The sequence below is a fragment of the Gossypium arboreum genome, chromosome 10 (assembly GCF_025698485.1).
Source record: "Gossypium arboreum isolate Shixiya-1 chromosome 10, ASM2569848v2, whole genome shotgun sequence".
NCBI lineage: Eukaryota > Viridiplantae > Streptophyta > Magnoliopsida > Malvales > Malvaceae > Gossypium > Gossypium arboreum.
Genome location: NC_069079.1, coordinates 6,945,490 through 6,973,331, shown reverse-complemented (window position 1 = coordinate 6,973,331; position 27,842 = coordinate 6,945,490). Strand labels below are relative to the sequence as shown.

At 30.4% G+C, this 27,842-nt stretch overlaps 2 long non-coding RNA genes and 1 other non-coding gene across 3 annotated transcripts; all 3 read right to left on the bottom strand.

Moving 5' to 3' along the window:
- Positions 1-10,559: 10,559 nt before the first annotated feature.
- On the bottom strand, positions 10,560-11,979 carry LOC128281388 (uncharacterized). Its single transcript, XR_008271593.1, has 2 exons — positions 11,447-11,979; positions 10,560-11,016 (listed from the first exon to the last, which is right to left on the bottom strand). It is a non-coding gene; the product is annotated as an uncharacterized LOC128281388 (long non-coding RNA).
- Positions 11,980-17,905: 5,926 nt separating this feature from the next.
- On the bottom strand, positions 17,906-19,442 carry LOC128281728 (uncharacterized). Its single transcript, XR_008271991.1, has 3 exons — positions 19,368-19,442; positions 18,808-18,889; positions 17,906-18,121 (listed from the first exon to the last, which is right to left on the bottom strand). It is a non-coding gene; the product is annotated as an uncharacterized LOC128281728 (long non-coding RNA).
- Positions 19,443-26,131: 6,689 nt separating this feature from the next.
- On the bottom strand, positions 26,132-26,237 carry LOC128282817 (small nucleolar RNA R71). Its single transcript, XR_008273171.1, has one exon. It is a non-coding gene; the product is annotated as a small nucleolar RNA R71 (small nucleolar RNA).
- Between the last annotated feature and the right edge of the window lie 1,605 nt (positions 26,238-27,842).

Below are 27,842 nucleotides of genomic sequence, written 5' to 3'. Positions count from 1 at the left end.
TCCTTTGGGCCAATTTATTACTCACATATATAACCGAATAACCGTCACATGTTTATCACCATAGTTGCACATGTAATATTATTAACCTTCACTTGGGCCAATCAATATTAACATAACTTAAGTTACATGCACACAAACTTTTAGATTTTAAAACAAAATATATACAAAAAAAATATCACTTTGGTGACTTTTTGCTTCAATTAAGTTATTTTAAAATATATATAAACATACCAATATTCAAATTTAAATTTTCCCAATAGTCAAATGTCAAAACTAATTTTTTTTATTGCTTTATAGACTCTGAAATAACCCAAAATAAGTTTATCTTAATAATGCAATAAAAAAAACCGAAAACCTTAATTTTTTTTAACTATTTCCTTCTTTTCTTTTCTTTTCTTTTTTTCTTTTGTTCCAAAATCATATATCAAAACCAAACAGAAATAATGTAGTGGTTCAAAGCCAAATAATTAACAAGCATATGTATTCATAATTTTGGCATGGATAAAAACACAAAAACAATTCATGCATATACCTGTATTCATAATCAAATAGAAAAACTTACCATGAATTTACCATGTAAATCCAAAGTTGTATTTATGATTAAATAGATATTCACATAAATACTTGAAAAATATTTTCAAGCCAATAAATCTCAAAAAACAAAATCATAATAGTTGGCATATCCCACAATTCATACAATAAACCATATCATCATAATTTAACCAAATATTTGGAATCATAAGATGCCAAAACCTAAAATTATATAACCAAATTTAAAACCAAAATATTTAAAATAATTGTGTGAAAAGAAGAGAAAGAAATCTCACAAATCAATTTTTATCAATTGATTATACATAAATAAATAAATAAACCTTCATATTTGAATAGCATATGCAAATATTAAACTAGATTATATTTATAAAACCTTAAAACTTTATTTAAAGAATCAAAATTCAAAATTTATCAAGAATCTCAAAGATTCAACATAATATATAATTAAAATATCAAATCCATAAAATTAAAAAAGAAAAACGAATCAATTCAAAATTAATAAATAATCAATTCATTCTCAATGATTCAACATGATAAAGCTCGGATGCCATTTGTTAGAATTTTATTAAAATAAATCTACAATATAACTTAATAAACCAGGATCTGTCATGTCAAATCATCAAGAATAAATTAAGAACAAAACTAGATGCGGAAGCGTACCTGAATCCATGGATTCCTTGAGACTTTCTGGAACTTTGGGGATTTGATCTTCCAAATTAGTACACAAGAAATTCAGAGAATATCTGCTCTCTCTTTCCTAATGATGGGATATTAGAAAAGATAACTTGTGTATAATTTGGGGACCATAACCCTAATATTTATAACCTTAGCATATTAGTTCTAATCAAATTCTAATTAGCCCATCATTAATTAGAATTTGATTAGAAGAGTATCTACACATGTTTGACCCATACTTTATTTAATAATTAAAAGCCCAATAAAATTCTAACCAAATTAGATCACTTTTAATTTGGGCTAACCTATCATGATAGTAAATAATAACATGTAATTATCCTTATTATATATGTGATGTCCAAATTTTCCAACAGTTCAGAGTAAGGGTTATTAGTGCCGGTGATGGCCAACGCTTGACAAATTTGACAAGAACTAAGGAACAAGGCTAGAGGTATAATAAAATTTATTTTTATAAAATAAACTTAAAGGAAAAGGAAAAGTTTGAATCTAGTTTAAATTTTATTTGTGGGTTTTTAAAATATTTTATTTATAAAATTATTATTTTAATCAATAAATTTCGTTTCAAAAAATGAGCGTTCATTTATTTATAAATTTGTATGTATTTTTATTGAAAAATAAACATTTAAATAATTTTTATTTTTAAAAGTTTTTAAATTTTAAATTTTTAAGATACTAAATTGGCAAAAGGTGTAAAGTTGAGAGCTAAATTTGTTAAATTTTTAGATTTAAAACTAAATTGATAGAATTTATAAACATTGGAGGGTTAATTTGTTATTATCCTAATAAAAAAAGACCAGCGTTAGTGATTTAATGAGGAGCGATTAAAATCTTAAATTTTGATAACATTAATTTTAACTTAACCAAAACAAAAACACGTTAATAATTAACTTACTATTTTTATAGTTTACCTTAATAATATAACAATTAATCAAAGGAAGAAATCTCTCATGCTATTGTACATTATTAGATTTCTTTTGGTGAATAAAACACAACCAAACTATATTATTCTAACATAAATAAATAATTTGTTACTCGAGCAATCTCAACAACAGCTGCTAGCTCCTCTGGGCTCTTTTCAGACACTTGCATAGTTGAGTTCCTCTCCGATGCTATCTTGGCTAATATTCAAACTAGAGCACCACTCGAGTCTTGCACATTTTTCTATTTGGCCCTATGCAAACGGAAAATCTTGGAAGAAAGAGTATGTCCTTGTTTGTGTTTATGACTACTCCAAGGATACATGGGTAACATTCCTTAGAGAAAAATCAGATGCATTTGATGAGTTTAAAAGATTGTGTAAGAGATTGATGAATAAAAAAGGAAAGACCATTGGCATGGAAGGAAGATGCGCAATGATCATAGGCGTGAGTTTCAAAATAAGAATTTTGTCAAATTATGTGATAAAGATGGGATAAGACATGAATTTTTTGCATCAAAGACACCTCGCCAACATAATATAGTGGAGATTAAGAACAAGACTATGCAAGAAATAGCTCAACAGAAAGAGCATCTCACATCGATTTTGAGCTGAGACAATGAACACTGCTACTCATATGATCAATAGATTGATGATTAGACCAAAAACTTATGTGACTTCATATGAGTTGCGGAAGGAAAAGAGGTTTACTATGAAGTATTTCCATGTGTTTGGAAATACATGCTTCATTCTGAAAGACAAAACTTTTGCAGCTCATCATGACGAGGGGAGGACCTTTTAAACTTTGCAACAACGTTGTAAGGACCCAAATTTGCCCAGGCCCAAACTATTAACCAGCCCAATTAAAAAACAACTAAACTAAACCAAATTTTTAATAGTCCAAGTCCCTTTATTACATCAGCCCAAATCTGCCAAATTTCAATGGCCCAACAACTAATATTAAACCTAGTCCAGAAATACAAGGCCCAAGTGGCCCAAAATCAAAACACTTTCGGAAACCCTAGGTTTCCTAGGTGCGCCGCAGCCAACACTCCCATGTACGGTCTCCGTGCGCTCACAGCCTGGCTCTGTACCCTTCGTCCTCACTCACCGTACGACCACCAAGCTCCATACCTGCGCACAAACGCAAAAAGGACAACAGAGCAGAGAGAAAAAACAAGAAATTTGTATTTTCTTTTTTCGTTTTTCTCTGTTTTCGGCTATAAAAGCCATGTAATAAGCCATGTATTTTTTTTAGATATACTATGCATACGAAACAATCAAATAGAAAAAGCAAAGATTTCAAGGTAATTCGCAGATTATTTTTTTGTTCTTGTTCTTTTTTTACTTTATTTTGAATCCATTCGACGAATCCAAAGAAAGAGGGTTTATTTACCTTTTTTGGTGACAATTTGGTCAACGGATCCTTGTGGATCTGGTTAGAACCGCGACGGGGTGGAGGCGCGTTTAGCGTCGGTGAAGCCCACGAGTCAACTGAGAGGGAAGTTAAGGGCATACCTTCGCGAACCGGCCATCAAAGTCCCTATTTCCCTCACCGAAATCGGAGTTGTGGAAGGGATTTGAAATCGGCAGTGTATTCAAATCGGCCGAATAGCCTCTTTTGTGAAATGGCCAAGTGATCTGATTTTTTTTAGGGTTTCTTTTCTTTATATACAATGTAAAACGACGTCGTTTAAGGACTAATTTAGTGGCCTTAAAACAACGCTGTATGGCATGACCCGATGATCCATTTTCGACCCGATCTGGCGCCCCTAAGATCTGCGCGTTTCTGCTGGGAGGGGATATTGGCGCATTGGTCCTTCCCCTTTTGCACTTTCGATTAGGCCCTATTCACATTTTCGTTATTTTTAAATTTATCCCTGAAGTTCATGTACAAATGCAATTTAATCTGCGCCTAAACGCAGTGTTTTGGGATCTGGTATATTGCCAGTTTTGGTCCCCGCATGTTCGCACGCATTACGCTTTAGTCTTGCTTTTAATTTTAGTAGTTTATTTTATTTATCAAGTATCCTTTTTTAATTTAATTTTATTTTAATTGATTCCTTTTGATTTGCATAATTCATTGTTTTTTTATTAACTTAATGCTTTTTTTTTTACATGTATATACATATTTAAATATTCATATATAATATTATGCATATATAATTAATGGCAAAATTAGTTTTTATTCTATATATTATTAATTCTATGTTACTTTTACATACATAATTCCTTTTAAACCTATTTATATATATTTGTGTTTGTGTTTTTAGCCCATTATGTATATAATTCATTTCTCAATAACATATCTTATTATATATATATATATATATATATATTTTAGAACCTTTCATATTTTACATATTATTTAAATTATCTTTCATTATATGTACATATTTAAGTTCTAGCCACTTTTCTATATTAATTTAAAATTTGCCGTATCCTTTACTTTTAAATTGTTTTATTATTGACCTAAGGCTTTCATACATTATTTATTTTAAATATATGTTATTTATTTTATCTTGTGACACATATGTATATATGTTTTCTGTTAAATCTATTTATGTATATAATGTATTCCTTTTGAGATCCTATTTCACTGCATATTTTTTATCTTTTAACATTCATCTAATATTATATATATATATATATATATATATATATATATATATTTGTTTATTTTAAACACTTCCAAATATTTTTATACAAGAAATTATTTGTATTTTATGTATACTATCTATCTAAATTGACATATTGATATATATTCTTTTGTATATTATTTATTTCTTTATTTATGTAATGTTCTTTTAAAAAATTAATCTATATATTACTATGTTTCATACGATTTTATGTGGTTCTTATTTTGTGATTTATTTTAGGATCAAATTATTCTAAATATTTTGTTTTAGATTCGCTTATTCATTTGTAAGTGTTTTAACATTATTTTCACACTTATATATATACATCTAAATATCTTACATATCATTCATTTTAAATTGTTGTATATTGATTGATTCTTAGAACTACTCTCTCACATCAATTGTTTTAAATTTATGCATTATTATTTAGATTCTATTCATTTATTTTTTTATATACTTTGTCTTATGTTTATTTTCTATTATAGATTATAAATATATTGTTGATATCTCTTAAAATTTGTTAGCATAAATGTTAGAATAGTGGATTTTTTGTTTTGTTGGTCGCATTGTAAATTCATCGCTTTTATATTGCTAATATCTGATTGTTTATGCCTTACAACCTCATGATCCGTGAATGCTTTGACAATATGTTTTGACAAGATAATATGTCATCATCCTCATGCATATTTTTACTATGAGTGGCTATTTAAAAGTTTTAACTCAATCAATTACCTTTTAATCACCAATTCTTTCTATTTTAAAACTACAATGAAAGGGACTCCACCAAAACAAAGACAATGTTTGATGTTTGGAAATTCGAGGAATCGTGCCCTATTGTGCTGGGTTTCGATCTTCTGTTTGCCCAAGTGATCAAATATTCCTTTAAAATTTCATCCGTACTTTGAAAATTCCCTAAAACAAGGCAATGTTCGATGTTTAGAAATTCGAGGAATCATGCCTTACTGTGTTGGGTTTCGATTTTTTTCGTTGGACTAAATAATTGGGTATCCTTTTGTAATTTTCAATGCATAAACCTTTGGAAATCAAAAATTCATCATGCTTTTGAGGGTATAAAGGATCGTGTCCTATCGTGCTGGATGTGATGTTGTATTCCTTTGAAACAAGATAATTTTGATGACCGACTTGAACCATTCAAATGCTTCAAAAAGGAACCATATTTCGAAAATAACTTTAAAACTTAGACATAAAGACAGTACTTAATCAATTTAGTACCAATTTTGGGCGTAGTGGGGGTGCTAATCCTTCCTCATACGTAACCGGCTCCCGAACTCGTTTTCTCAAATTTACGTAGGCCAAGATTGTTTTAAATGGAATAAAGTATTTCATTAGGTGATCCAATCTCACCTAAAACTAAAAAAATTGGTAGCAACTCCATATTTCGTTTTCAAAGTCGATCCCCGTTTTTTTTAAAAAAAATTAAAAATAAAAAATGGTTTCGACAAACGCCATGGCGAGGAGAACTTTTTTAACTTCAACATGGTGAGAGATAGAACACGAGGCACCCAATGAGAGAAGTTTTGAACTTTGCATGTTCAAATTTTGAGGCATCGAGGTGGAAAAAGATGATTTGTTCATATTTTAAGGCATCAAGACGATGAAAGATAGCTCATTCATCACTTGTTGTATCTCATAGGCATTATAAAAAGCCTTCAAATAATATGTTTTTATACTCTCAAAGTCTTAATATGTTGTATCTGCTTTAAATTTTTCAACACATTTGTGGTTGCAAACTATTGGTGATCAATTAAAATGGATTTAGAACTCAATTTAAACAGTTTAGAGATGAATTCGAATTAATTAACTAGTCAAATTTGAATATCTTACCATTTGACTTGAATTACTCCCAAGTCTAATTGAACTTTTCTTTTTCAATTAGTCTTCAAAAATCTTAATTTAAATTCAAACTGAATCACGAAATCAAATACAAATACCTTAAAATTGAGAATGAATTGAACTCATCTTTAATAAGTAAACAAGTTTAATCAATCTCAATCCACCCAATCAAGTTGATATTCAAACATTAATCTTTAAATTCGAAGTCGAGGTAAAACTTTCTTATAGTTTGAATTGGATTTGGACCTAAACTCCAATGACCCATCTTTTTCTAGCTGAAAAATGGGTCTTTTCTAAAGGCCCAATCAAACTCTAATTTAGACCACAAAAAATACAAAGTTTTTTTAAATAATCATAACATAGAGACTAAAGTTGTTCATGTTGAGTTTGAATCTACTACAGTGTTAAAGTATGTACTAACGGAGAATAAGGAAATAGATACTTGAAATCTAATCAAATACAAGCTATGGCAGAAGCAATTACATCTCTAACTATGCTAGTTTAAGGAATATAAGTTTCTCAGGTATGTACTAAGCTTTTGGGTGGCTAATAATATTATGGAAGATGCAATTATAAAATGGCCCACCCATGACCATGAGGATGCATTATTGAGTACCTACTTCATCATATTAGATTATAGACAAGACAACAACATTTTTCTTGGGATTTCTGTCTTTTTTTATTTTGTCTTAAGCTGTTATTGCTTCATTCATTCAACTTTGCTCTCACATTTTCCTTCTTTTTATTATATATTTTTAACGATGAGTGAAAAAAAAATATCATACACTCTAAATTAATTAAAATCCAATGATGTGAAAATCTAACATAAGTACTTGTTTTTCTTTTAAATGATTTGTTTTATAAAAAAAACATTAATCATTTAAAAGATTATGAATATCATTTACTATTTACTATTTATAGAATCAAAATCTACTACTAGTATTCTATGTTCTATTTGATTTGATTTTCTATTAAATTAGACCAACGCTTCTTTTATTACTTAATTTATTAGGTTTCTGGTTTCAAATTCTCTAAATGATAGTATAATGATTAAATTGATCTATTTAATAATCCCTATAATAGAGGGGCTTAGTATATACTTTCACCATTATATGTGTGTTTTAAGTCTTTATTTGATTAAAAGCTTTTTTCTTCCTCCAAATGTCACGGTCCTAGAATTTAGGCTAACAAGATGGTGAATTCGTTTTAAATTGTTTAAGTCAGCTTGAACCCTCAAAATTAAGAAATCTCTAATGAAATGATACTTGAAAGCAACTCAAAAAAGTTTTAAAAGTCCAAATAAAATGAGAAAGTCTCTATCTATAGTTGAATCTCTCACATCCAATTATATAAATTAAATTATACCAATGTTTTATATTCAAAGTTTTTACAAAATAAAATTGTCAACAATTTAAACCTTATGATTACAAGATTACTCTAATAAAATATAAGCTACTAAACATTTACAAATTTCATCAGGTTTTTCGATATATTTTCTATAATATTTCAAGAATTGATTGAGTTATTCTAAACCTTTGATCACATACATTTCCGCACAAGTCCTGACATTAGGATTTCATTAGCCATTTTTAAAATTAATCAACATATTAATATTATTATATTAGACGCAAAAGTCAATACATTTACCATCATTTTCAACTTATTAGAAGAAAATATTACTACTTATAATAACTTTCGCCAGTGATCCTAGCTAGGAGAACTAGGTATTGAACTTCATTAACTTCATATATATACAATGGGTTGGAATTAATTTTTGTTAATTATTTCATATATAATTTATGAAATTTTTACACTTCAAAATTAAGTTGAGAGTTTGATAAATTTTCATATATATTATTCTATTTATAAAGTTTAAAAATTTCATGAGCTATATATAAAATAATTCTCCTTAATTTCTGTGTGTTCTTTGTACTTCTAAGAGTTAATATTTGGTATATTAACATTGTGTTTTTTAACTCCACAAATAAAGATAAAAACTTTATTATGTGTTTAATTTCATTTATATATTTATTTTAAAGTGTTTTATTATACTTATTATTACTGTAACTAAGAACTTGTACTTTGTGATTGTTGAGATTTAAAATGATGAATCAAGACAAGGTTAGGATTGTTGGGTGGACCACAAAAAAAATGGAATTTAAAGTTATTACTGTTTGTTTAATGGTGGTTGAAAGAACAGCTGAACAGGTAGGGTTATCATATAAAATGCATGGAGTTGTCAAATTCATCCCATGAATTCAAGTACAATTAATTTAATTTTTATTTAGACAAAAATAAGCAAACATTTTCTTTTTAATTAAAGTAATATATTAATTGAAGTGATATTTATTTTAAAAATAAATACATTTTTTAATTTATTAAAAGTTTTACTAATTTAAGATTAAATGGTTAAGTGACTTGGCATATGCATATTTTAGTGATTATTTGTTACAATTTCTTCAAAGTAACAAATTAAGGTGAGGAAATGAGTGTAAAAAGAAGAAAGGAAGGAAGAGAGATGTGAAATTTGATAATGGTGTGGATGCAATCAATAGACCCACAACATTAATGACCATGACACTGAGATAAAAGAAACACATGGATTGGTCATGTAGGGGCATACCTCTCTTCACTTTAAAAATTAATTCCCATTTTTTATTCATTTCAATCAAAGTAGAAAAATAATAGAATTTTGGTGGCAAGGCAAAATCAAAACATTTATTTTCTATATTCTTCTTTGATGGGAAAAATAAATTACCTTGTTAGGTGGCAATGATTAGAATTGTAGCATCAAACAGGATCCCAATTTTCTTCCTTTATTTATTTGTAAATATTGGTTGAAAGTTTTCCTGACTTTCACAAAGATTTGCTCATTATTTAAATGGATAATTATTTATTTGTATTTGCTTCCCCATACTGCTACTCCCACTTCTCAATACTCCCCCTGTGACCATCTTTTTTTTTTTAATTACAACTATATTTAATATGTTATTTTGTAGAATTGAAACAATAACGTATAAATTACCCTTTTTTTCTTTTTAGAATTAGAAACGGTAAACTATATAATTTCTCACTCAATTTTCATAAGTTTTATTTTAAACATCAAAATAAATATTTTACATTTGACACTCATTTTAATTACTCAACTTTAATAAATTTTCACTTTATTCACTTATTTCTTTTTTGTAAAATAAAAAAATCATGAGTTATTAGAAGAAATTTATAGAAAAATTTAAGGTTTTTCCTTTTTACTAAAGAACTAAAATTAATTCTAAAAAAATTAAAAAATAAAAAGCTAAAATGGTTTTTCCTGTAAAATTCCAAGTTTTTCCTATAAAAACCCCAAGTAATCTTGATAAAACTTAGGCTTTTAACTTTTACTAAAAAGTTACAATTAATTCTAAAAAGGGAAAATAAAGAAATTAAAAGATAAAGGTGAAATAAACAAAATTAAAAAGATAATATGGCTTTTCTTTATAAAAACCAAGTAATTCCTTGTAAAACCCAAGTTTTTCCTTTACTAATAAAAACTAAAATTAATTTAAAAATAAAATTAAAAAGATAAAATAAATGACCAAAATGAAAGTTTATTAAAGTCATGTGATTAAGGCTCCGTTTGTTTATCAGTAAAATATTTTTCGGAAAATGATTTTAGAAAATGATTTACTTTTCTGGAAATGATTTACTTTTCTGGTGTTTAGATGAATCTGTGTAAAATATTTTCTATTGTTTGGCAGATTTCCTGAAAATATTTTTCGGAAAAGCTGTTTTTACATATATTAATAAATTTATATGCCATATACATAAGTAGTCCAGATTACATGTGTTGGTTTTTTTAGCAGAAAACTAAAGGAGAAAAAGAAAAACGAACGCAAAGTAGTTTGAACAAGAAGAAAACTGAATTTGGTCTCCAAAAATCAAATCTTTTTCATTGACTTAGAAGTATTTATGTTACAATGACATATGGCAGTTACCTAATGTATAACTGCTTCCACTAATATATGACTAAAGCTTAGCTAGAATTACACACAAAATGTAGCTAACATACCAGCTATAACATCAAACATAAATCAACAACTACTCCTACTAACTTTAAGTATAAATTACAAAGGAACTAAATCAAGTTACAAATGAACAAAATAAACAAAATGCTGCTTCTTCTCTGGTTCAGCTTGGATGCTGGTCTGCATGCTGGTTTGCTACTAGTTTCCTATTGCATTGTAGGCCAAAGTTCAACAACATCCTGTACCTTGCTTACTAACAAAGTAGTGCATATTCCTTTCAGTGCATCACCATTTCCTATATCCTTGAATGACTTCAGTACTTTTTTTGGAACCAAGAATGTGCCAGTTTCTACAACTGGAAATGACAGATGCAATAACCCATAAGTCCTAATACTAGGTATCAATTATCAATTACTTTGTTTTGCCAATAGAAAAGGTAAAATACTAAAGTCATTCTCTTAGAGATCTAAAGAATCTACCAGTGAAAGAAAAAAGACATTTCAAGAATCTGGTCTGCGCTAAACACAAATTTCAGATAAGAGTACTATGAATTGTGCTCAGTTGAATTGTTCATAGATAAAAATTCTATTTTCTTTTAGAACAGAAATTCAACATCAGTATTCTATCTTTTTCTCAATACCAATTCAAAAAGGAAATTGAATTTCCAATCCTTGATGAATGCAGACAACAGAATAAATAACAAACTTTGAATATTCGGAAATGACACAGATGATATTACTGCTTGTTTTCATTATCAAGGTAGGTAAGGGAAAAGAAAACGGTACCTGCAAAGCCAACACAGCCCACCAGCTTTAAATTGCCCATTGAAGTGATCAACTGAATTAACCCCAGTTCCTTTGCATTGAGAACATTGTTTTGCACCTTGTAGTTGGATATAGAAACTAGCTATTATTTGTCTGTTGGTCGTTTTAGAATAACGGAACTCAAACAATGAACTCTTGAGTTGAACATTGAAAAACTTTAAGAGCCTAAATGTTGACTTGAACATTTGTTAATAAAGGAAGTTGTCTGGAATAATTATCCAAAAAGTTAAAAGAAGTTAGAGAAGACAAAGTATTCACACCTGATAAAAATAGGCTCATAATGTGGAAGAATATAAGTTAATCAATAGGAAGAAATTTTTTTTTTAAGTTGGGTTAAGTGGAAGAGTGAATTGAGAGAGAAACGCTTCTTCCACACTTGAGAAGAAATGAAATTGTTGTTCATTTTGTCCCTTCCATCAAAAGGAAACCAAACAGCTCTGCAGCCCCATGTAATGAATCATTATGAACTATGCAACACCTAAGTATATCTATGTTTAACCAATCTAAGATCCTTACACGGCATCGAATAAATACAAGCACCATAGGCTACATATAAAATGACATGCTGGATTAGAGGTGCTCATGGGCCGGGTAGGGTCGGGTTTGGGTCGGGCTCAACTAAAAATTTAGGCCCATTCATTGGGCTCAAGCTGGGCCAAGCCTAAAAAATTGGCCTAAAATTTTGCCCAAGCCCGACCCAAATAAAAATGCTAAAACCCGAGCCCGGCCCGACCCGCTCGTATTACTTTTTTTATATTATTTTATATAATTTTAAATATATATAATACATCACAAATACTAAAAATTAAAATAAATATTTTCCAACCAATTGAAAATAAATTTTAAAAAATATGTAGACTTAAATAGCACTAACATAGATGCAACTTAACAAGAAAATACCTCTAAAATAATAACAAAATTAACAAATGCCTTTAAGATAATAACAAAATTAATAATAAAATAAGTTTTATACAATATCCAAATAATAACAACAAAATAGTAGCAATATAATAGTAATATAATAGCAAAATAGGAGAAAACAACAAGAAAATAACATTAAAAACAAAAAAAAAAATAGCAGCTTTTTTTTGTTATTTAGTGAATTCGGGCCGGGCCAAAAATACCTTACCCGAGGCCCGACCCTTTTTTTAAACGGGCCTTATTTTTTTTCAAGCCTATTTTTCGGGCCTATATTTTTGCCCAAACCCTCCCACATTTCGGGCGAGCCTTCGGGCCGGGCCGGGTAGCCCGACCCATGAGCAGGTCTATACTGGATGCTTAAATTTGCTTACTCTTCATATATATATATATATATATATATATATATATATATATATATATATTATATAAAGAAATTAGAATCATTACTAAACACTCTTATAATTGGGAGTTCAAACCATCATTCTAGATTGATGTGTTTAAGATGCCATATTGCCATACACAATATTAACAGCACAACCTTAAATTCTAACAGTTTAGTCACAGCCTTAAATTCTAACAGTTTAGTCGGTATCAATAGATATCAAGAGAACAATGATAATCAACAAAATCTATAGTTTTATCAAACAAGAGATCTAATTTCAGGAAAAAAAAAAAGACAAGACAAAAAAAGTAATTACCCAAAATTTTCATTACCATTTCCTTTGCAATCAGCACAAACGATGTTGGTTGGTTTAGTACTTTGATTCTTTTCAGCAGCCTGTTAAACAAATAGCTATGTGAACTTAAAAAGCAGAAAATTACAGAAGGATAAAAAGAAATTAAGAACAGAGATCCTAACTATACTGAATATCCAGTTTAATAGGTGAATCAATTCCATATTCATAATCCCATAGCTGAATAGGTGAACAATGATATGTATTCACAATCTAGACATGGTACCATAAAGTTGAATGTTGCATTGTTTTTCCTAGTTATCATTCTTCTTTATTATACCCAAAATCCTTAGCCATTTCCAGAAATCATTCTATCTTAGATAACAAAAACCAGAAATCATAACCAATGTTGCTTCACTTTAACCCAAAAGAAGTAACAATAAGCACTGTGATCGAATCTGTAATGAAGAAAAATGGGTTCATCAGAAAAGACAAACCAAAGTTAAACATCAGAAAAGACAAGACCCTTTCCCCATATTAATATTTTTTTGTTCTTACCTTCGAGAGAGGAAGATGAACGCCAGTGCAGATTTTGACAACGAAAGGCGAAGATGGGGAAAAGCTTTGATGAACGCCGGTGTCTAGTGTTGAGAATCGGTGTTGGCTGATGGCAAGCAGAAGATCAAGTGTCAAGGATGGGGGAAGGGGAAGCAGAAAATCGGTGTTGGCTTCTAATTTTCCTGAAAATGTCTTACCGAATTAGAAACGGTAAGACATTTTCCAAAATTAAGGGGTTCTTTTCCTGTGTTTTGTAATTGATTTTCCCTTTAGAAAATATTTTCAGCCAAACAAACAACGAAAAAGGTTGAAAAACTTTTCCAGAAAATATTTTACTTCCAAACAAACGGACTCTAAAATGAACATTGAGTTAACAACAGTAACTAAAATGTATATTAAATTAAGGACAAGAATCAATCAATATTATATCCATCAAGCCTTTCTATTAGCCTAGATTGTTAATTTAGACATTAGATAGCAATTTTGAATCTAATGTAAAATATTTTTAAAGCATGTTAATCAAATTATAAATATGTGATAGGTTAAATTCATTAAAATATAGAAAGCTTATTCTTTTAAATTCAATTGTTTAAGTTTTACAATTGAATCAAAATCAACGTTCCATGTATAGATATGAACCACAATTCAAGTTTTATGTATATAATTACACTAAATCAAAGTTCATGTATCAAATTACATATTAGACCAAAGTTTATGTATAAATGTGATATTTATCTCGTAAAAGCAATTTTAAACTACATTTATGGTATTTTGACTCATATTTATTTCCCAATTCTAGAATTTATGTTTATTAAATTTTCTATTTTTAAAATTTTTATATATTTTTTTACTTAAATATTCTTGAACTATATAAATCAAGAATCAATTGTCATCTCGATTCGACTATTGATCAAATTTTACAACATTAGTTAGATCCAAGCAATTCATATAACAAATATGCATATATTTACAATTTAACTCACATTTTTAAATATGCTTAATGTCATATTTAAACTGATACTTTCAAGCTAACAGAAAAATATTAACAATATTTTAAAAGTTTAATTAAAATGTTTTAAAATTTAAATCATAATTTAAAAATATCTATGCAATTAAGTATTCTTTTTATTTTTACGACAAATCCATATAAAATAAAATTCACTCCTCCAACCAAGGTATACTTGATGGATTCATTAATTTTAGCCAACATTGAATGATTAGAGTTATTTTTTTCTCCCTAATCAACCTCTGGTTTTAAGCCTCGACATCGTATAAATAAAATGTAAAAAACCCAAATCAGCGTGTTCAATAATGTTTGCATTAATTAAACTCGATGCTAGCATGAAATGAAGAGCACAAAAAACAATTAAATGCTTTGTTCCTTCTGCGAAACAGCCTTCATAGCATGGGAGGAGAAAAACAAAACATAAAATAATAAACAATCCAATTAACCAAGTTTCCTCATTCTCATTACCCATTATTTATTTTGATTATTAGTTGAAAATTTTAGATTTAATATGTTAAACCCTCCCCACCATCCAAGGACTTAACAACACATCACCCAAATCTATATACCATGGGTTTTGGTAAATTAAAAATTAGTGATAAAGGGGACAATCTTCCAATTTTGGCTGGAGAATCAAATGTTATTTGGATTTCAGCCCTATGTTGATTAAACTAGGCTGATTTACTTAACATGTCTCAATGGATGAAAGAGAAAAATAGGAAGGAGAATGGTTTTAAAATGGGTGCTATCGTTGAATGAGGGTCAATGTCCCTCTCTAACGATATATGATAACTAGGGCATGCATGTAACATGTTTTTTTGTAGGCAGCCTATGGACGTATATTCATGAGAAATAAATTAAAGATCGCCCACTTTGTTTTGAAAAAGAACCCACAGTGCAATGTCCGTAGATCCACCGCATAGATTTTATATTCATCGCCAAACTATAGATCTCCCTACCACGGACCCAATTTCAAAAAATTTATCAAAAATTTTCACGTGTACAGAGGAGTCTTATTTTTATTCATCTTATTAAAGACATATATTAGATTATGATGAATTTTAATATGACAAAATAATAATATTTAGACAAAACAAAAACAATTCAAAAGATTTATAATTCTCAATAAAATAATCAGATTTGATAAAAATTTGTAATTACCAACAAAAAAGAACTTCATATTTAGGTATATTATATTCAGTAAAAAAGAGGGTTAAAGTAGAGGATCAATGAACAGGAATTTCCTATACATTGTCCACAACAAAACAAAACATGCTGTATTTTTTTTTAACATATAAACAGACTTGAGGAGTAAATTAAGACCGGGTTTTAAAAAAATATAAATATATATTTATAGTTACAACAAGACAATAGGAATTAAAGCGGTGTGTTAGAAGGTATATTTAGTCAATTAATCACGTTGTCGTGGCCTTTAATTAAGGAAAATCAGTTTTGTCCTTTTACAGTAATCAATATTGGGTCATCCTACAAGACAAATTTATAATAATACATGTAATTTATATTAACAATACAAAAAAACATTGCATTATTGATAAGGTAAATGAAAACATATAGCTGGTTCCAAAAAACGAAAAAACAACGGGAAGAAAAAGAGGTTCGGGAAACACGATCCGTGGCACGTGGCGCAAGACCACGTCAGCTGCTCGAAACGATCACCGCCTTGAACGATTATTATTTATTTATTTATAATCAGAAAATTAATAGCAGCGGTAGCTAAGACAAGTTGGCAGTTGGGGGAGGTTGACGGTGACGTGCGGCGCTGAGGGTTGAGGGAGATGGGTAACGGCAAGTGGGTGCCACCGTGACCGTGAGAAGGGAAGGTGGGGCCGGTGAGCTCTGATCTGGTTGAAGGGTCCCCCACCCCCAGTGGCCTTCCTGTGGTTGGGCGCATGTGGGTGTTGGGTTAATTTTAAAATTCACGTTTCTGCATTTAATGAAAGGTATATATCGTGCCCTTTCTGTTTTTGAGAAGCGAGAGAAAGAAAAGGGCATGTATACAGAGATCAATTACCAATATGGGATTTCTGGTTTTCTCGTTATTAATTAATTAGGTTTAGGTGGAAAGGATGAGAATGAAAGCAAATAGCACTAGGATCAACATACGCCCGTTTTTGAGTTTTCTCCCATACTTAATAATTGAATACAAGTGTAATTATAATAACATATTTAGATAATTATTATAATTAATAAATTCTATTAAAATGTATGTAATTTAAGCACTTAATTACACTGTCTAGCGTGGATAATTACATCTTAATCATATTACTTATGGTTTTTAAACATAATTTAACTTTTAAAAATTATTTTATATAAATTTAGATTATAAAATTATATTATAAACATAAACATATATCGTTGTTTAGAAGGGTTATTGCAAAAAGATTTAAAGTTATATTATAAACATTAAAAATTATCTATTTGTATTTTATAAAATTATAAAAAATTTATATTATTTAAATCCTCACAAAATTCTAAAATTATGATTAAAAAGTATATTATAAAAATAATTTACATGTTATAAAAAATATTATAATGTACTTATTTATAAAAAAAGTTATGGCAAAAAATGTAACACCTTGATACCCAACTCGATTGTTGGGTTCGAGTTATGATATGTCATATTTATTGTAACGCCCCCTTTACCCGAGACCGTCGCCGGAGTCGAGCACGAGGCATTACTAAACTTATTTGAGCACTTAAACAAATTCAAACAATTTATATCACACTTTCCAGACAAGCTGTCCAACTGCGTTACAGATGCAAAAAAAATCATATCTCGAGTTACAAAACTCGAAATACAAATCCGTAAATTTTCCCAAAATCCAGGCTCATATATCTACTTACTAATTTTTTTCTAGAATTTTTGGTTGGGCCAATTAGTACAGTTTATTAGTTGAAGTCTCCCCTGTTTCAGGGTTCGGTTGCTCTGACCCCTGTTCACTACGAACCAAATTTCTCCATGTAAAGAATTCAAATAACCAAGAAATTTATTTCTCTTAAAAATAGACTCAATAAGGAATCCATACATATATAGTATGACTCCTAATTAATTGTTTACAATTTTTAATGATTTTTACAAATCAGAACAGGGGAGTTCAAAATCACTCTGACCTTGTCTCACAAAAATTCAAATATCTCCTGATATGAAAGCCTTTTACTTACACCGTTTCTTCTATGTGAAACTAGATTCAATAAAATTTAATTTCATATTTTATTCAACCTCTAATTAGATTTTCATGATTTATGGTAAATTTTCAAACTCAAACTACTGCTACTAACCAAAAACTGTTTTAGTACAAAATGTTGTTAACTAGTTTATAACATCTTTACTTCATTTCATTTAAACTCTATACATGCCATATAAATCTTCAAACATAAAACAAAAGCTACCGGAATTGATCTGGATAGTGTGCTTTGTTGTGTTGATCCGATCTACCCACTTCACTTCAAGTCAATCTACATAAAAATATTAAACACACACAAGTAAGCTTATTGAAGCTTAGTAAGTTCATAGGTTAAAAGTAATGCTTACCAAACATAATATTTCCAAACAATACCAAAACATTTACTAAAGTTTCCTGCGATTCACAACCATTGTTATAATAATTCACATAGTTGAGCTCAACAAGAATAACTACTCAATCTCTTTCATTTGGATCACTTCTCTTTTATTTCTTATAATCAAATTAGGAAACGGCTTTTAAATTGAGTACGTCGTTGCTCAATGCCACGATTCACAACTCAGTATGGTTTTCCTCATTGAAATACCATACCTACATTTTCAACTCGGTATGGGAAATGCCATACCTACATTTCTTAACTCAAGATGGATTTGATAATACCATACCTACATTTCACATTTCAGTATGGATAATACCATACCTACATTTCACAACTCAAGATGGATGATACCATACCTATATTCCACACTTTGCCATGGAACAACCATGGTCTTATCCATCAATTCATCACATGTCACGATCTGAACGTACTCAATCCTGCGTTTTTCCTAATTTGCATTTCCACATTTATTCTTTCATTAACAAAATCTACACAATCCCACAACAAATTCAGATATAATAACACATTATAAACTTCAATCATTCACAAATAAACATCTAAATTCAACCATATGAACTTACCCGGCTAATTTGTAGAAGATATTGAAATTTAGGGACTATTCAGCAACTTTTTCTTTTCCTCGTCCTTCTTTGGATTCTTGATCTATAATATAAAATATTTCTACTCATTAGCATTCATTTGATTTCTATTTCACTTCACAATTTATGCTGTTCAAATTTCGAAATTGCACTTTTACCCCAAAATTTATAGTTTTCACAATTTAGTCCTGCTCAATTCACCCATCAATTGAACTAATTTTTCTCAATTAACACTTTATTTTATCATTATAAACTATTTCAAAACTTTTATATTCTGAATTTCAACAGCAACCTTCAATTCACAACTTTTTCACAATTAGGTCCTAAATATCATTTCCTATCAAAATCACTTAATAAAACCACCTTAATATGAAATTAGAACTTAAATTTCATAATAATTCATCATAAAATTCCCTTATCCTTCCAGGGTAACTTCCAATTTCACCCATAAAATCAAAAACTAATGAATTCTACAAGTGGACCTAATTGTAAAAGTCATAAAAACATAAAAATTATCAAGAAAAAGTAAGAATTAAACTCACATGATGTAAAAATATGAAAAACCAGCTTTCTACAGACCTTCTATGGCGTTTTGGCTGAGAAAATATGAAGAAATGTCTAGATTTTTCAATTACATCATTATTTAACTATTAAATTTTATCTATTTCCAATTTTGCCCCTTGTTCACATTGTTTTCTTGCTTATTTCATACCCAAACCGTCCAGCCATTAACCTTTGGGTCTAATTGCTCTTTGAATCCATCTTTTTAAATACTTAAGCTATTTACTCACAATTTAACAAATTTTGTGCTATTTTCAATTTAGTCCTTTTTAATTAATTAGCCATCCAAACGTTAAAATTTTCTAACGAAACTTTAATACTAACTCAATGACACTCCATAAATATTTATAAAAATATTTATAGCTCGATTTTCAACTTTGAGGTCTCGATACCTCATTTTTGACCCGTTTAACCTAATAAATTCTTTTAATTCACTAATTTCACCATTTCACAAATTCTTCTAAATTCTTACTTGACTCATAAATATTAAATTACTATCTTGTTCAATCTTATTTGTCGAATTTAGTGATCTCAAATCACCATTTCCGACACCACTGAAAATTAGGCCGTTACATTTATTGCCGGAACAACTACAATCAATCTCAGTTAAATTATACTATTAATACTTAAATTCAACCAAACTATACATTTAATACAATATAGAATCATTATCGAGTCTTACACGAACTTATGAAAGCTCAAATAGTAATATGAAGTCAAAGAAGGGCCAAATTGTAAATGTTTTCAAAATGCAAGGTTGACATCATGACGTTGCCATATAGCTTGTCACGTCACGACGTCAGACCACTCGACATTGCAACGCCACTTACTATGTTGGCCTCATCGAGACGGCAGGATTCCTCGTCTCACCGTGACATTACAGGTCTTTTCTTGTCACGATGTCATATACTGTTTCTGCAATTTCTACAATTGCATTTTACTACAATGCAAACATATTCCAATCTCCATTTGACCTAAGTAAATACTAAACAACAAATTTATAAACTTCAATTCTATATATATTTAACAACACACTAAGATTTTAACACCTATGAGTTAAACATTTATAATATATCGCACTTAGGTTCTATGCAAACATACCAGCTCATCCCCAACATTCACATTGCATCCCTTTCCAACATTTAAAAACATATATGCAATGATTTCATAAACGCATATAGAACCATTTAGCCAAATATTCACCATATGGTACTAATTCCAAAAGAAACATAAACTTAAAAAGCAAACCAAAATTTGACTCAACTAGGTAAGTACATGCCAACTTAGAACAAAAACGGAATATAAAAAACTTTGTTAAGTCTGAGATTTTTGATTGAATATTGAAGTTGATGCTCGGGATCTCACTTTACACCTAACATGCGCCTAGAAAATAAAATCGTACACTGAACGAGAAAACTTAGTGGTATTTCTACAATTCAAATAACAAAATGCAAGTTAAGTCAATTATAACATTCAACAAATATGCCATTCATATCACTTGCAAAACATCATACTAAATGTACCATTTATACCATATTATCATACCATTCTCTGAATCGAATCGATTGATTCGTCACAATTCTATATAAATCTTCTAGACTTATAAATGGGATTTTTTTATACATTTTGACAATTCAAGTACTCAATTAAGTGCAAAAAAATGCAGTGAATTAATTGTTTTTTTTTGTCGAAAAAATTAGAGGGTCTTTTTGATGTATTTTGAAATTTCAAGTACCCAATTGAGTGCAAAAAAAAGTAGGGACATAACTGCTTTTTTTGAAAATATTTGAGGGTCTTTTTGATGCATTTTGAAAGTTCAAGTATCCAATTGAACATAAAAAAAGGGCTTAATTGCATTTTTGAAAAAGTTTGAAGGCTTTTACACCCTTAAGCCTATATATTATAAAAATAATATATTTATTTATAAAAGTGTTATAATTTATTTATAAGAAATAAAGTTTCTAAAGTTACGAAAAAATTTATATTATTTATAAGAAATGTTATATAAGCTATTGAATATTTTATAAATCTTTTTTTAATTATAAATGTTACGTATTATAAATTTTAGAATATTTTTAACCTAATTTTAGTATTACAAAAATGATTATAACTTAGCTTAAGTGCTGGTTAATTCTTGATTCCAAACCAATGAATTGCTTTATTATGGTAGAGATATTCGTGATCTATACTATTATTTAAAAGACAATCTAAATTAGTGTCACCCATCAATCGGATCCCGACTCACTTGTGTAATTACGAAAATTTATTTCTTTTAAAAACAAAAAAAATACTATAATGGGATATTTTTGTCATTTTATATGTTGTGTAAAATCTTTTAAAAATTCAAATAATGGGATTCAAACATAAGATATTGTAATCTTTAATACCTTAAGTTAATATTTCAACTAAAGCCTAGTTTATTCTTTATATAAGTTTTTTAAATATATTTGTTACATAATTTTTTCACCCAAATCATGAGTGTGTCATACTCAAGATTTATAAAATGAATAGTAATTCAAAATAAAATATTGTAGATAGTAGGTTTATTTACATGATAATGGGTTATCATTATTTATTAAAATAAGTGCATATAATACTTATTTCTCATGATGTATTTTCTAATGATACCTCGACACTTGTGGGTGTTGAGTTCAACGAGGCTATTTACACCATCAAGCTTTTTGTGTCTTGCTAGAATTAGGGTAATTATTTTGAATTGATATCAATTGAGTTCTTTGTAAAATATTTAACATTTAAACGACAATAATATAATTTATTTTCCTAACTACTGAGGAAAACATTTAATCTTAAACTCTATATACGATGGTGTCAAGTTTTGAATACTAAGTTAAAAAGCGTATGATGTAATTTGAATACATTTAACGATAATTTAAATAGACCTTGACATTTGTGTGTGTCGAGTTTTATTCAAAAATCCCAACAAAACATCAATTTAAAACTTATAAATAGATAATCAAACTTGTTAGTTCTTCAAAAAAAGAAACCTTCTACATTTTACTATAGCTTACATACCTAAGCTTCTCAAAATTCTAATCTTCAAGTAGAACATAATGCTTGCTCCCTTATTAAGATTAGAATGATGATATGTTTCCAAGTTTTAGAATTGCATGACCCGAATCCTTATTTAAATAAAATACAGTGGTAAAATAAAATAAAAGTAAAATCCATATAGAACTACACTTCTTTTATTTTATTTTAGAATAAGGTTTTTTTTAAACCTTATTAAACTCCATCTATTTAATATTGATTAGAATAAGGAGTTTCAATCTTACTACACTCCTATTAGAATATGATTTTACAAGTCTATAAATAGACATAGTCTACTCCTCTTGTAATCATTCAAATTCATTCTGCCCATGATTTTTTCCCGAAAGGGTTTCCACGTAAAAATCTATGTGTTCTTTATTTTTATTTCTCTTTTCTTTGCAATATATTGTCATTACTGACATTCTACTTTTACAAATTGGTATCAGAACTTCCGGGTTGTTTATCTCAATCACGGAAATGGCGTCTTTGAAGTATGAAATTTTGCTGTTGGATCGCAACAACCAGATTCACGTTGTGACAGATAAAGATGCAGGCAGTTCTTGCATAGATGGACTTAAAGGAAGCCCTTCTAGGGGTAGATAAGATCCCTTTAACATTGACGGAGGAAGAGAAGAAGCGCAAAGATCGAAAGGCATTAACACAGTTACATCTACCTTTGTCTAACGAAATTTTATAGGATGTGATGAAGGAGAAGACCGCCGCTGGATTATGGAAGAGGCTGGAACAAATATGTATGTCGAAAAATCTAACCAGCAAGTTGCATATGAAGCAGCGTCTATATGCTCATCGTTTAGAGGAAGGTGCGTCTGTGCATGAATAGTTAATAATGTTTAAAGAAATTCCTTCAAACTTGGAGGCCATAGAGGTTCACTATGATAAGGAAGATCTAGGGTTGATTCTACTTTGTTTGTTGCCCCCGTCTTATTCAACCTTTAGAGACATGATTTTATATAACCGTGAGTCTCTCACAGTTGATGAGGTTTATGATTCTTTGACATCGTATGATAATATGAAGCATATTATGGTTAAAATAGGCTCTAAAGGAGAGGGTCTCATTATTCATGGGAGACAAGATCGGAATACTGATAATGATCGTAGAAGGACACAGGAACGGAATCCTCGCTGTAAATCTAAGGGTTTATCAAAGTCTTCAAATATAGGTAAAACTTGTAACTTCTGCAAGAAGAAAGGGCAAAATAAATCTAAATGCCATAAGCTACAGAACAAGATCAAAAGGAAGGCTGCGAATATAAAGGGAAAACAAGTAGAAAATTCCAGTGAAGCTGATGTTGTAGAAGACTACAGCAATGGTGAACTTCTAGTCGTTTCTATCAACAAGTCTAAAGTGAGCGAGGATTGGATCATTGATTCGGGCTGTACCTTCTACATGGTCCCAATTGGGATTGGTTTACAACTTACGAAACAGTTTCTAAATGTGTTGTTTTGATGGGAAATAATGATTCCTGTAAAATCGTAGGTGTTGGAATAATTAAAGTTAAGATATTTGATGCAGTTGTCAAAACACTTAGTGATGTACGACATGTTCCAGAATTGAAGAGAAATTTAATTTTGTTGAGCACTGATAAACTGTAATTTATACATATTTTTACCCTATGATTAACACATTTTATGGATGATTTTTCCTTAGAATTGGTGAATTTGATGATCCTAATGTCTTAATTTCATGTTCTATGCTTAGGAGAGCATAGGAGAGCGAAAGGAATGAGAAACGGGCCAAAAACGGAGAAAATGAGCTTAAGTACGAAATCAACACGGCCTGGAGTTCCTCACACGGGCAGACCACATGGCTGTGTCAATTTGGCAGAATCAAAGCACGACTCACACGGGTAGAACACACGCTCGTGCCATTCTAATAGGTTCGAGCACGGCCTAAAGTAATCGCACACGGGCGTGTCCCTGTCGAGCCCAAGTTGAGTCCAATTCAGAAAAGGCTAATTTCGAAGGTTCTTAAACATTCCAAAGCCTAAAAATACACCCTAGAGGAGGAAGAAAAGAGGCACAGAGAGAAGGAGGCAGGGAACTACTCAAGGGAAGCCGATTGATCCATCTCAGAAGCCGGATTCACCATCAAGGCTGAAGATCTCCCCTCAATTTCCCTCCAAGAGTTTTGGGTTTTCTTTATGTTTAGTATTTATTATTCTTCTGAGATGTTTTCCCTTTTAGTTATGAACTAAATCCCCTAAATACCTAAGGGGAATAAAACCTAAGACGAATCTTGTTATTATTTTCTGAATTGTATGATAAATATTTGGCTTGTTCTTAATTATGTGTTCTTAATTCTTGTTTTGATATTCCAGGATATTGATTCAAGTTAAGCTTTTATTCAGAGGAGGAATAGACCCTGTCTAAGAGTACAATTGTCATAATTAAGTGGAGTTGATTGTGCGCCTAGAGATAGGGTGACAAGATTTTTTCGAATTAGAGTGAAACCTAATAAGGGGATCCATAGATCGAGTTAATGCAACCCTAGGGTGTTAATTAGAGAAAAGTCTTAATTATTCAATCTAGGGATTAGACGTTATTAGTCTTGAATAGGAATAATAACATAACTTAGGGATCTCTACGGAACAAGTTAAATGAATAAATCGTCCGATTCGGAGTCAGAATAACAAGTGAAGTCTAGGTGGATTCTTCCTTAGGTATTGTCTTAATTCAATCGTTTTCCACAAGTAATTCCCCAATTCTATTTTCTGTGAATTCTTAGTTTAGATAATTAGTTAGTTAAAACAAAAACCCCTTATTCTTAGGCTAGATAATAAAAAGACAGTCATTACTAGTACTTTTAGTTCCTTTGGGTTCCGGTCTTGCTAAAACTATACTACTGTTCGATAGGTACACTTGCCTACATCGTGATAATATTTAGTTTCAAGAACGATTAATTATAAATATATAAAACTTACCTGTCATGAAAATCACGATCAAATTTTTAGCGTCGTTGCTAGGGAACTAAGATATTAGGAACGCTAAATTTTTATTACTTTAGCCATTTATTTTTCTTGCAAGTTAATTCTATTTTATTTTTATTATTATTTATTAATTTACTGTTTCTTTCTCTTGGCAGTTTTTTTAGTTTATGACTAGAAGAAACCCGTCAGGACCACTACTTTTTGACGAAGAAATCGATCGCACAGTTCACAGAAACCAAAGAGAAATAAGGCGAAACTTAAGATACACAGAGAACGAGCAAGAGGACGATACTCCAACCCTAACCGAGGAGATGGCTGAAAACCAAGACAATCAGCTACCTCCTGCGATACCCGTTGAACTAGCAAATCAAAATCTTGCTCCTCGTACTATGTATGATTATGTTAAACCTACTTTAACAGGAACTGAGTCAAGTATAGTTAGGCCTGCTATTGCTGCAAATAATTTTGAACTAAAACCTAACACTATTCAAATGATACAGAAATTTGTCCAGTTTGATGGTTTGCAGGATGACGATCCAAACACTCACTTGGCAAATTTCCTGGATTCTGCGATATATTTAAAATTAATGGTGTTTCTGACGATGCCATTCGTCTTCAGTTATTCCCTTTTTCATTGAGGAACAAAGCTAAACAGTAGTTGAACTCGTTACCACGAGGGTCAATTACTACTTGGGAACAAATAACCGAAAAATTTCTATTAAAATATTTCCCGGCGGCTAAAACAGCCAAATTACGTAATGATATCTCTTCGTTTCAGCAGATGGACTTAGAAACTCTTTACGATGCATGGGAGAGATACAAAGACCTACTGCGAAGGTGTCCTCACCATGGACTACCTCTATGGTTGCATGTTCAAACATTCTACAATGGTGTGAACCCCTCGACAAGGCAAATGATTGATGCAGCAGCCGGGGGAACCATTAACAACAAAACACCTGAAGAGGCTTATGAATTTATTGAAGAGATTTCACTGAATAACTATCAGTTGCAAGTAATGAGGACTAAGGCAACTAAAACAGCAAGCGTTTATAACGTCGATTCGGTTACTATGCTATCAGACCAGGTAGAACTTCTAAATAAAAAGATTGATGGTTTACTTGGTTCTACTCAGGTACATCTAGTAATGAGATGCGAGACAAATGGAGGAGGAGCATGTATAGAGTATCAACCCTTCAACCCTAGTATCGAGGAAGAACAAGTCCAATATAAGGGTAACAATAACTCTAGATCCCAAAATAACCCATATAGTAACATTTATAATGCAGGTTGGAGGAACCATCCCAATTTCTCGTGGGGTGGTCAAAGAAATCAAAGACCACAACATCCTCCGGGTTTTCAACAACCACCCTATCAACAGGAAAAGAAACCGATCCTTGAAGAGATGCTGTCTAAATTTATCTCAGTGTCAGAAACACGTTTCCAGAACACCGAGACAGAACTTAAAAATCATTAAGTGTTGATCCAAGGGCTCGAAACTCAGATAGGCCAGCTTTCCAAACTAATCTCCGAACGACCACAAGGTAGCTTGCCAAGTGATACTGAACCCAACCCAAGGGAACAGCTCAACGCGATTAATGTTCAAGATGAAAAAGGATTCATTGAGCCTGATCCAGAATCGAGGCAAGAAACTGTGGTGAGTAGAGATTAAGGTGAGGTAGGTCATAATAAAAACAAATCAGTAAATGTTGAATATAAATCTCGTGTACCATACCCCAACGCGACAAGGGAAGACCGCTCAGATGAACAATTTGGTAAATTCCTTAAACTCTTAAAAAATTACATATTAACTTACCATTTATTGAAGCTCTATCGTAGATGCCAAACGCAATAAAATTTTTAAAGGAGCTTTTAGCAAATAAGTGGAAGTTGGACGAGGCGTCGCATGTGGAGCTAAATGTAGTTTGCTCAGCTATTCTACAGAATAAACTACCCAACAAACTAAAAGATCCAGGGAGTTTTACGATTCCTTTCTTAATTGGTAGTTTAGATGTTAATAATGCATTAGCTGATTTAGGGGCTAGTATTAACGTCATGCCCTACAAAATGTTCAAACAATTAGGTCTTGGGAAACCCAAACAGACTAGGATGAGCATTCAATTAGCAGATAAAACTATAAGATTTTCTAGGGGTATTATTGAAGATGTACTAGTTAAAATCGATAAATTTATATTTCCCGTTGACTTCATTGTTCTAGACATAGAGGAGGATAGCAGCACTCTTTAATTTTAGGACAGCCCTTTTTAGCAACTGCTAAAACGATTATTGATGTTGGCATAGGTGAGCTCACACTCCGTGTGGGAAATAAAACAATCACCATTCAAGCTCGCAATTCTGGCAACACATCGAAAATTGAAGGTGATCGTCTAAAGCATTCTACTAAAACTGACAATATGGTGCAACCTACTTTGCAGGAAATGAGTCTGAAGGAAGTACATGAGC